Below are 12447 nucleotides of genomic sequence, written 5' to 3' on the forward strand. Positions count from 1 at the left end.
CATGAGGGGGTTGAGGGGTCCGTCTCGTCTGTCTGTCTTTGTGGAAACAGACCAGACCACCCTGCAGGCAGCATAGCACCTTTGGCCCAACATAACATAAAGACCTTAAGCGTACACACCGGACGCTCACAGTCCATACGTTGTAGTGTCAACACGCTGGATTTGAGGAGGGGGGTCGTGTCGGTCCGAGCCAGAACATACACACACTTAAATCATCGACAGCAACCGAGCCTCACAGTATACTTACTCCCCTCTTACACTCTCTTTCCATAACCCTCATGTACCTCCCTCCTTCCCTCCTTCCCTCCCACCCTGTTGCTCTCTCTCTCTGTCTCCGTCTCTCTCTCTGTCTGTCTCTCTCCTTCTCACTCCCTCACAAACTCCCACCCTCTCTATTACATTTCAAGCGGCTCTCCCTCCGAACTGAACAACAGGCAGCAAACAGGTCAGACTTCCTATCTTTTCGCTCGAGTTGCATTTAGACATCTGTTGCTTTCTCTGGTTTTGCCCACCACCGCATCAGCATCATCATCATCATGCCACGCAAGGTGACTGACGGGGGGATGCTGTCGCTGTTTAAATGTGAGAAAGAGAGAGAGAGAGAATTCAGGCAGGAGGAGGAGGAGGAGAAAGTCCTTGTTTTGCATTTCCTGCACGGCACATGTTTGCCTTATAAAAACAGCAGAGAGAGAGAGAGTGTCACAAGCTTATATATGCTGTGCTCGACTGCTCTGTATACATGCCATAATATGAGGCTCCTTGCAGCTGCAACAGATACTGGATTACTTGGGGAAATGAGCTTGCATTTTGGCATGCTTCTTCTGACCGCTCCTGCATTAATCAAGACCGAATCATTGGTTTGGGTTTTATATATCGTATGCCATGCTTGTTGAGTAGTTCTGGCATGGATCACACCTCATCTTGACCGTGTTGTGGTTCATTTGGAGGTAATGCGACCGAGCCGTGTAAACGGAACACTAATGTGGCTGTCAGCAGCTGCCTTTGGTCTTGATTAGCGGTCTACCATTACATCGGATGGTTGTCGGAGAAGCACTTTGAACCAGCTGTTCTCCACCCAGCAGTGGCTTGAGTCGTCTTGCCATGATTGGACTTTGGTGTTCTATGTCTAAAAACCCATTCAATCCGGGAAAGCATATCTGTGTCCTTTTAGATTTTAGCCATATTTATTTTATGCTTTGGCTATTCAAAAATAGCAGATATACAAGCTCTTGTAGATCTGCTACTTTTGCTCATTTTAAAGTGAACATTTTTTAACTCAAATCTTTGCTTCTCGGGGGTCCCTGGGACGAAGTATTTTGAGGGTCCTCCTTGACATGGAAAAGTTTGAGAACCACTGATGTATAGCAACATACGTTTTTCAGAAAACTGTTATAGGATTTAGAAGACATTTGTAGAATCGGTCTCAGGTCTTAAGGGGTTAAATTGGCTCCTGATAAGATGGTCAGAATGGAAACCAGCTGCATGCCTGGGGGTCGCCAGAACAACTGATGATGTTTGTTTTGTTCTGGCCAGAGCATTCTGACATGTCATAGGTGTTTATGTGTCTGGCAGGCACACACAGAAACACCTAAGCGAAAACACACCCCGGAATTAATGTTAATACCTTTCAGCTGCGTTTACCTGTCAGCGGCGATTCTAGAAATGTATTGCTGGCGTGACGGAAGGGCGGCAAGGTGAAATGTAGGGGTGCTTTTCAGGCCGCGACCCCCTAAAATAACCATATTTGAACTGGGGACCCCCCGAAATAATCATAGTTGAACTGCGGACCCCCCAAAATAATCATATTTGAAATGGGGACCCCCCCCCCCCACCCAGACAAGCACTTGGAATTGTAGGAGATGAGGCGTTAGATTTAGTTTGACTCGGTTCCACAGATAAATATTGTGAAAATAGCCGTTCCACAACGCCTCACAATGTTGGCCTCTTTCTTACATTATTTTGGCCAATGTTTGTTGGTTACGTTATTACTTTTTTTGCACAGACAATAAAAAACAAGAAATTGTAGCAAGTAGTAAACTCAAAGAGGTCTGTCATTTTCCGACAAAAAACAACAACAGCAATTAAAACAAAAACAACAAAACACAGCATAACAGAACAAAAAAACAGTAAACAGATAACACACATACAGGTACATGTTCAAATGCAAGGCGTATCAAAACAAAACAACATTAATAGACAAAGACAGACAGTAACCAAAGACACTCATTCATACCGAGGAACAGGAAAGAGAGAGAGAGAGAGACAGAGAGAGAGAGAGAGAGAGGGGGGGGGGCTTCCTAGCTATAGTAAAGTTGTGGAAGCAATGACTCGGCGTGCTGAGTTGGACGCATTAGGCATTATCATGGGGATTCCGAAAAGGGCAGTGAGGGGATCAGGGTCAATTGGTTCACCCAGCAAGTGTTAAACACAGCAGACCAGAACAATGATAACTTAGGTTAATTACTAAGTTATCATCAGATAAATTACATGCATCGGACCTGTTGGGGTATATTCTGGCCAGCTTTGCGTTGGTGTAATGGACTCTATAGTATCTTGCACTGCAATAGTCTGGGCCTTGCACATTTAGAGGAGGTATGTACCAGGTCTAACGCAGGTTACCCACTGGTCATCTGACATGTTAATACCGAGGTCCCGGTCCCAGGCAGATCTCTGGGAGTCTGAGAGCTCCCTGAGAGCTGAATTGGACTCCTTTAATGAGTCGAATTAACTTTAAAGATAGTATCGTATATACTTGAGGTAAGCTTCCTTTCACCAGTCCCAAGAGATAGAAAGGAGTCTATCACAGAATCAGGTGGACGGGAATTGAGGGTTTTGACTTCTCACAAAGTGCCTGATTTGAAAAAAGCGGAACATATGACAATTGGGGAGGTTGAACTTAACAGACAAGTCTGCGAACGAGGAGAAGAAATTATCAACATAAAGGTTGTTAAATGGCTCGTAAACCCTTGTTTGACCAGATCTGTTGGTTACTTTTGATGTAGTAGTTTTTTCCATTTAATTTCATTTCTTTTTTTCACCCTTTTTTTTGTTTAGGTATTAAAAAGGTCTTAAAAGTCCTTAAATTGTCATCTGGGGACCCGGCCCCACAGGTTGAGAACCACTATCCGGTTAGGCCATAACGGATACATTGTTTTGTTGGGTAATAGGTGGCATCAATATAATTATAACTTATTCAATGATGGTTGTATTTATTTGTGCATGCCAAAAGCTCACTTTAAGACAACACAGTCTACAATAAATATTCCATGATGTTGTGTCTAGGTCTTCAGAGTTTGGTCTGAGTCTTGCCCTATTCTGAAAAGACCCCATCCTTTTTAAGTTTGGGGTCTTAATAGAGCATTGGTTCTCAAAGTGGGGTCCGGGGACCCCCAGGGGTCCTTGGGGGGGAGGGGGGGTTCCAGTGGGTCCCCAGCAAAATGTGTTAATTCAGCGTCACAATCATTTTAACCACTTTAACCTTTTATACTTTGGCTATTCAAAAATAGCAGATCTACAAGCTCATAGTGCGGCACAGAGTGCCGCGCTATGAGCTTGTAGATCTGCTATTTTTGAAAAATCTTGATTTTTTTTGCAAATCTTTGAATATATATATTTTAAAGGGAACATTTGTAACTCAAATCTTTGCTTCTGGGGGGAGGGGGTCCCTGGAACAAAATATTTTGAGATGGGGGTCCGCGGCCAAATACATAATTTTGGGGGTCCTTGACATGAAAAGGTTTGAGAACCACTGTAATAGAGGATGGCACTAAATATTGGCGTATGTATACAGTATACATCTTCTACAGGGTGTATGTCTTCTGACGATATACTGTACTGTAAGTCAGTGATTTCCAACCTTTAACATTTTAAGGACCCCCCAGGGTGCTATGCATAAGTCCATTCTAAAGCTGTAACTATTCCTCATTCACTCATGTTAGTAAATGAGGAATAGACTGTAGTTCCATTTTCCAGTGTTGAGTTCTTCTTCAGAGGCAATGAAAACGACCAGAGCTTGCGTTCAGATTGTTTACTGAACAATAATCTGCAGTCATGCAATAGAGATAGAGATATATTGCTATATACACACACACACGCACGCACGCACGCGCACACACACACACACACACACACACACACACACACACACACACACACACACACACACACACACACACACACACACACACACACACACCCACACCCCGGTGGGTCCAGATAGTGGTGGCACCAGTCATGGCGGCACAACATTATTATTGCTATATACACACACACACACACACACACACCGGTGGGTCCAGATAGTGGTGGCACCAGTCATGGCGGCACAACATTATTTTAGGGCAGCAGCTGCCACCCTATGCCCCGGTGGCTGTCATCCTATATTAAATCATCCCACAATCAGACAATGTTTATCTGCCATTTTGCACACAGGAGCACAGTGATGCTCAATGTCATGACAGGCCACGTTCAGAGTGGAGCGGCGGGCAGGTTCAGCAATGTAGCACAGTGGAACCGTGCAGTGGAACCGTGCAAGTGGAACCGTGCAAGTGGAACCGTGCAGGGCAGTGCAACAATAGTGGTCGCAAAAAGGAATGCACAGTTTTTGGTGTACGCTAAGACAGTGGTAGACCTGGAACGCATCTGTGTAATTTTTTTAATTTGAGCTAAAAAGCATTATTTTACATTTTGGCTATTCAAAAATAGCAGATATACAAGCTCGTAGCGCGGCACCGAGTGCCGCGCTACGAGCTTGTAGATCTGCTATTTTTGAAAAATCGGTGTGAAAATCATTTGAATATACATTATTTTAAAGGAAACATTTTTAACACAAATCTTTGCTTCTGGGGGTCCCTGGAACAAAATGTTTTGAGATGGGGGTCCACGGCCAAATACTTATAATTTTGTGGGTCCTTGTCAAGAAAAAGAATGAGCACCACTGATATAGAAACATAGGGTTTTCAGAATACTGTTGGGATTTAGGAGACATGTAGAATCGGCTTCAGGTCTTAATGGGTTAATGGCTAAATTTTCAGGCCGCTATGCAGCTTTTTGGTGTGACTATTGTCATGGAATATCCCTGAACACCATTTAGTGCCATGTTTAGTGAGGATTGGAATAACAGTGTGCCTCTGGCCCCCGGGGGAACCCTGACGTGGCCCCCTGGTGTGACTATTTTCATGGCAGACCCCTGAACAGTGTTTGTGCCAAGTTTGGTGCGGATTGGAGAAACGGTGTCCCTGTGGCACGCAGGATCCCCCGGGGGGCTCAAACTCTTTGCTTTGGGGATCCTTGACAAGAAAAAGTTTGAGAACTTCTGAGGTAAGACAATGAGCCCTGTCTTACGCACATGAGCCCTAGCGACCCTATTCTGGGGGCAGACATTCCACTCTCCACACGTCGCAATGTGACGCGTTGTGAGCTTGTAGATTGGCTATTTTCAAACGAAGAGATTTGATGTAGAGGGAAATACTACACTAGAGGATCTAGTATAGAGCCCTGGGGGGGCACCGGTCAACTAAGTATATATGGTTCCGTTCTCTACACTGGCTCCCCGTAGCGGCTCGCATCCAGTTTAAAACCCTGGTGCTAGCCTATAGGGCAGTGAAAGGAACTGCTCCTTCTTACCTCCGCGCTATGGTCGATGCTTACACCCCTGCCCCGACCACTTCGGTCTGCCGCCTCGGGACGACTGGTTGCCTCGTCGCTCAGTGGGTCCTTCTGGCCGATCTACACGGTCACAGCTTTTTTTCTGTTCTGGCCCCACAATGGTGGAATGAACTCCCCACTGATGTCAGGACAGCAGAGTCACTGCCAATCTTTCGCCGCAGGCTGAAAACCCACCTCTTCAGGAAACACTACCCTTCCTCTTCGCCTTGCCTACTTGTTGTTAACTAGTTGTACGAACTCTTGTTTTATTGTTGTATTGTTTTATTGGATCTTGTTTATTCGATACACTTATTTGTTTTAGCTCTTGCTCATTTGATTTTCCTATTTGTCTCATCTGTTCATGAAAGTAGGTAGCTGATATATTGCACTTTTACCTTAGCGCTAGGTATACTCTTAGTTGCTTGTTTTAGAAGAGAATGCACTTCTGGTGATAAGTAGTTTCGTTCCCTACCTATGTTTGAATGCACTTATTGTAAGTCGCTTTGGATAAAGGCGTCTGCTAAATGACTGTAATGTAATGTAATGTAATGGTTTAAGTGGTTAAATGAAACCCCTGTCTTCCAGGGGTGTAGTGTTAGGGGACGGTCACACATCATGCGTCAAGGGGAGCGTGTCTTGAAAGGGAGGGTACAACGCTCCACACGTCCCAGACTCTTCTCCCTTTTGGATCCCAAACTGTGGAACAAACTCATTGCAATTAGAACCAGTGTTGATTTTGACATAACATTTTTATTCAGTTTTAGTCATAGTCTTTTGAATAAAATTCTATTTAGTTTTAGTCATATTTTAGTCATCTGAAATGTTTTTTTTTTTTTTTTTTTTTTTTTTATCCCACGATTTTGTAACACTATTTTTTACACCCAGTGCCAATTGTCTATGTAATCCTGGGCACTACCTTCCCTCTGCCAACCTAGGGAGGCCAGGGCCGAGCTCATGCCTCCTTCAATGCATGAGAGCCAACTGACCTTCTTGTCACCTGACAGGGGAGAGTTTCCCTGGTAGGACGTAGCGCGTGGAAGGAACACGTTATTCCAACCAGTTCCCTTCCCCTCCATCAGGCGCCCCGGCTGGCCAGGGGGAGGCAGTATAGTGACCAGGATTACTGCATGTTTTTTGTGAGGGTACCTACCCTAGGAGACACGGGGAGAACATGCATGCAAACTCCACACAGAAAGGCCCTTTCGCCAACCCCACCTAGGGTATGGGCACTGATGACGCGGAGGAGAGAACACACCCCCAGTGCCCACAGCGTACCCAGGACCTTCTAGCTGTGAGGCGACAGCACTACCGACTGTGCCACCGTGCCCCGCATCTGAAATGTTTTAGTTTTTGTCTAGTTTTAGTCGACTAAATATCATAAGGTTTTAGACTAAAAATGTATTGTGGCGGGCCTTGATGGCGTCGTAATGGCTGATTTTACACTTTGTTGCATGCTGAAAATAGCCGATCTACAAGCTCACAACGTGACGCGTTGTGAGCTTGTAGATCTGCTATTTTCAGAGCGCAACACCTGAGCGCAACCAAACATAAAATGACTTGTCTTTTAGGATCTCTTCTCCACTCGTCCCTCCCTAACATTTTAGTCTAGTTTTTATTTGTTGATGGAATTGTCAATATATTTAGTCTTATTTTTAGTCATCATAGCTTAGTTTTTATTTAGTTTTTGTCAGTGAAAAAAGGTAGTCGACGAACATTTTTCGTCATAGTTTTAGTCGACGAAATCAACACTGCTGAAGACTCACCTCTTCAGACTCCACCTTAGCCCATAGCACTTGCCCTAACCGTGGTGACCTTGCAGGCTTATGCAAAGGTTAAATTGTAATTTAGATAGCATGTTATTAGACAGATTCTAGGTTCATCTGTTGACCTGGCATCCTATAGTTTGTATAGTTTCGATGCACAGATCATTTTTGTATTTTATATTATACTGCTTAGAGTCTAAACCGTATAATATAATTTAAAAACTTTAGACTGATGATAGGTTCTTGGTGTACCTATGATCTTACCTCTAGATTAAGAGTGTCTGCTAAATGCCTAAATTGTAAATTGGACCTATGAGTCATCGGGCACATCAATTCATGCTGTCTTGTGGATTGTGGGCAGTATCAGGAGTGACATGGCATGCACGGAAATCAGTTTGCTGGTGTGTCGTTCATTTTACTTACCTTGGAGTAGGCTCACTGAAAGAAAACTACAAGGAAAAAGCTCACCAATAGGCTCTATGCACAAGCATCCTTATTGGAAAGAAATTGGACCTCTTCCTTCCTTCACAGGTCTTACCAATAATACTAATTAAGGCTCTGGAAAGGGGTCATCCCTATGTTCCCCGGGTTCTACGTTCCCCGGGTTCTATGTTCCCCGGGTTCTATGTTCCCTGCTTACCTAACGGTGCGTTTTAACAGCGGCGATTCAGGATAGTATTTTCCGGAAGTGCATTATGTCTATGAGAGCCGGCAACTACTGGCGATAGGGCGAAGTGGGCGGGGGGGCGATGAAAGATGGATTTTCTTTATCTTTTGGACGATGTCGCCCGGCGATCGCCCGAGAGTCGCCCGCTGTTAAAACGTACTGTTAGGGTTAAGTGTGTTCCAGGTACCCTCATGGTTTGTTGAGGCTCATGGATCCTTGAGGGGGTTCCAAATGGCCCCTTACGGGTGTGTTATGGGGGTCCTTGAAATGTAAAGGTTTGAGAACCACTGTGCTACACTAAATGGAACAGAGCCTTAATTTGTATAAAAAGACCTGGTAAGTAAGGAAGAGGTCCAGTTTCTTTCCAATATGGCTGCTGTGTATAGAGCCTATTGGTGGGGTCAAGCACATGCTCCTTTCCTGTTGGTTGACACGCAGCCAAGTTTCACCAACGTTGAACTCCATGCGTTGAACTCGACGTGTCAACACCACCGCAATGTGAAGCTCCACCCCTTTGCTCTCATAGGATGGAAGTGAATTGGATGCTCTGTTTCTGACGTGTATGTGACGTGCCCATATGGGCTGGTTATTTGAGTGGCTTAATTAATGTCAAACAGCTCCATTTGTGTTTTATTTTAAAAGGATAATAGACCCTTTACCACGGCAGCCACATTGACGTGAAATAGTAGGGTAAACACAGGTGTTAACTGTAATGACGCTAATTAAGTTCCTGTTCCATTCAAGTCAAACAGAGTCAGAGTATTGCTATTGTGCATGTTGGCTCTGCCTCGCTAAATGGAATGGAACCTTTAATTAGTATCATTGGCAACACCTGGCTGTCTTTTTGTATTAGCTATTGTAGTTCAGAAAGCTGAGGAGGAGACTGAGGTGTCGGGGGCACAGAGAGCTGAACACGCCGGTAGGAATACTAGATCAGCTTGGCTTCGCACGTTGCTGATCCGGCCTGGGTCTCTAGAGCAGTGGTTCTCAACCTGTGGGCCGGGGACCACTGGTGGGCCACGAGGCTATTGAAAGTGGGCCCCCAAATAATTGGCAAAACATTAAGATACAATGTTATTATTATAACATTAAATTAAAACAAATTATGTAAATGTCATGGGATTTTTTCTTTGGAACCTTGAAAAAAAATATTTTCCTTGTTGATACCAATACATAGGAACTTACTACGTTAGTTCCATTGATCCAAGCTGGAACACAATCGATTGATTGATTGATCATTAAAATAAACCTAATAAGCTTTTGAGATGTTTGAGAACCTCTGGTCTAGAGTGGATACAGAAGCGGTGCATGCATGCGTGTGAGCGCAAGTTACCGGATTTGGAAAGCGGGCTCGAGACCGGATCCCACTGGTCAAAACCAGGCTTTCTCTGCCGTTTGGAAAGCCTGGTGACGCAAGGTTATAGGTCTACTGTTCGCCTGGGTCCGGCGACCGTCTGCAGTGACCCCATTCCTCTGGCTGATTGATGGTTTTTACTATAGATCTTGATGTGGATACCAGGAAGGGCGTTCATCTCGTCTTGATGTACCACTTTCCTGCTGTCATAACAATGGGATTAGATTGCCCACTTATTCTCCTGACAAATTGAAAACGTATCACGTTAATGGCCTCAGTTAGACCAAAGACTTGTGCTTTCATCCAATGCATAACCCACAGACAAACAGATAGGCCTATACCTCAAATTCACATCCTCACAGCGTTGCTGCCGGGCGGAAACCTTGTAACTGTTACCTGTGTTCCATTGGATTCAATGCAGTTATTATTTAGATATTTATAAAACCCACAGACTTAACCACTGCCACTTTCACTTTAAAAAAATGTTTTGCTACCTTTGTGTGACACTGTAGTATAACAAAGTAGGGCATTCATTTACATAAAAATATGGAGATACAAGGTTTCTGCCCGACAAAGACAATATGTTTTTTTGGCACCAACTTGAGGCCTTTGTGTGTGTGTGTGTGTGTGTGTGCAGCCTCCACAATGTGACCCGACCTCATGCACTGTGCATGGTCGTCTCTGTCGGTTGGAAACCTCATATCTCCAAAACTGTTACTTTTCAGAATTCAAATTCAAAAACAGCAAAAGTAGCTGATCTACAAGCTGATCGCTTGGTGCCGCGTTTCGAGCTTGTGGATCTGCTACTTTTGATACTTTTGTGTGACGCTGTAGTATGACCAAGTCGGGCGTTAATTTACGAAAAAAACACAGAAAGTTCGAGTATGGAGATATGAAGTTTCTGCCCGACAGCAACGATATAATTACAGCAGCCCCCCCCCTTCACTGTGTTGCAGGGTTCAGCCTTTGAATTATCACCTCCGCTCCCACAGACAGCACCCACCCGCCATCCGGGGTGCTCCCACAACAGCACCCACCCAGCACCCGGGGTGGCCGCGCTGCCGTGCCCCGGACGTCACTCACACCGTCACCCCGCGGCCCCACCCCACCCCGCACTCTCTGGAGCAACACAAACACCTCTGAGAGTGAGTTGCACCTACACGCATGCATGCACGTATACACACACAAGCATGCACGCAAGCACGCACGCATGCATGCATGCACGCACGCACACACACACACACAGTGGGGTGTGTGTACACGTGCATGACGGCAACCAGTGTTGCATTGCCGATTTGGTATGTGGTTGCACTCTATTTTAATGACGTCATGCGCACGTCGCTTAACACCTACACTAGAGGTCACACAATGGACAATTGATATGCTTCTAGGCTCATTCCTATGTTAATTCATGCTGGTGTGACAACCGGCGGTCGGCAGCCTTTGTTAACTTTGTTGAAGAGTGAATTTAAAGTTGTTTTAAATCTATGCATGTGCCTGCGTGTGCTCCTGTTCAAAAAAGGTTCTTGCACGCCGTGTTAGGCCCGTCCCATGAGCAATGCAAACCTTGACGGCAACATATAAACACACCCATGTGATGCACACGCACACTGCTGTACACACATACAGTATATATTGTTGCTGTCGGGGGAAAGAAAACCTTGTATCTCCATATTTCAACTTGCAAAACTATAGCGGAAATAGCGGTTCAACAAGCTCACAATGTTCCGAGCTCGTAGATTTTGACAGTGACACTTTGAAAGTGAAAGTGGTTACGTCTGTCTGTGAGTTTTATAAATGTTGAAACAATGAAAAGTATTAACGAGAGCTTGTGACTAAAATAACTTGATGATTGGATCCATTGGAACGCAGGTTATATTTGTATCCCCCATTTCCTGAAAAGTAACGGTTTTGGACATACAAGGTTTTTGCCCTACAGAAACCTTGTATGTCATTGCATGGCCACAGACACACTAACATACATGTCCTCACCTCACTCAGTCCCTCCATTACATACATGTGTACACACACACACGCACACACACACGCACACACACACGCATTATTAGCATTCTCGTGGCATGGCATACAATTCCCGCCATGTTCCGGTATAGGCCTCCATGTAACACAGGAAGGTGAGTGAGACAGACAAGACAGAGAAAGAGGGAGAGAGAGAGAGGGAGACACACAGAGAGAGCGATAGAGACAGATAGAGAGAAAGAGGGAGGGAGAGAGAGCGGTTGGGGTATTTGTGGCAACCCATTATCCCCTCGGATCAAAGAGGGATCTGTGTCTGTAATGCCACAGATACCTGCTCTGCCTCCGCAGGGACCATAACTCACTCCCGCCACAACGGGTGGTCCGCTTACACAAACTGTGGGGAGGGTGGGGGGGGTGGGGGGGGGTGTTATCACTCTCCTTGACCCCCGGGTATCGGTCCAACTCTTAATACCTCTAAATCGGGCCGACACTCGGCTCCCCTTTTGTCTTTTCATCGGAAGTGGAATCTGCCTTTCAGGGAAGTGAAGCCGCAGCGGCTTATCTGTTGCTGGCTGAAGTAGGAGCAGCCGTCGGGTCAGACACAGCTCCTCAGACGAGGAGGGGTGGGGGGGGGGCGAGATGCTGATAAAGCTGTTGGGAATTAAAACGCTGTAGCTGACGATGAGAGGGGATTTTCTTATCTTCTTTTACAACCTGGGCGGTCGCTTTTTTTCCTCCGCTGTCCGCTCTTTAATTCTCTCTCTCTCCTATCTTATTGTTTTTCAGGAGCAATTTAGAGGAACAGCAAGAAGCCTGGACATCACCTATCTATCTATCTACATCATCCATCCATCCATCAATCTATCCATCCATCCATCCAGTCAGTCCACTGACCAGTTTTGCCTCTCAGTAGAGATACTTGACTCATTGTCAAATGTTTCTCCCGTTGCATCCTTACAACTGGGATCTTTCCCTGACCCAAGCCCTCACTAGTTAACGATAACTCTCCTAGTCCTCTCGTCCACATCCCTCACTAG

General features: G+C 45.3%; 1 long non-coding RNA gene across 1 annotated transcript; it reads left to right on the forward strand.

Annotated features, from left to right (window-relative positions):
* The first annotated feature begins 269 nt into the window (after positions 1-269).
* Positions 270-12434, forward strand: LOC308084184. Its single transcript, XR_013933058.1, has 3 exons — positions 270-445; positions 10387-10575; positions 12197-12434. It is a non-coding gene; the product is annotated as an uncharacterized lncRNA (long non-coding RNA).
* The last annotated feature ends 13 nt before the right edge of the window (positions 12435-12447 follow it).

Source organism: Gymnoscopelus braueri (assembly GCF_963280865.1).
Source record: "Gymnoscopelus braueri genome assembly, chromosome: 4".
NCBI classification, from domain to species: Eukaryota; Metazoa; Chordata; class Actinopteri; order Myctophiformes; family Myctophidae; genus Gymnoscopelus; species Gymnoscopelus braueri.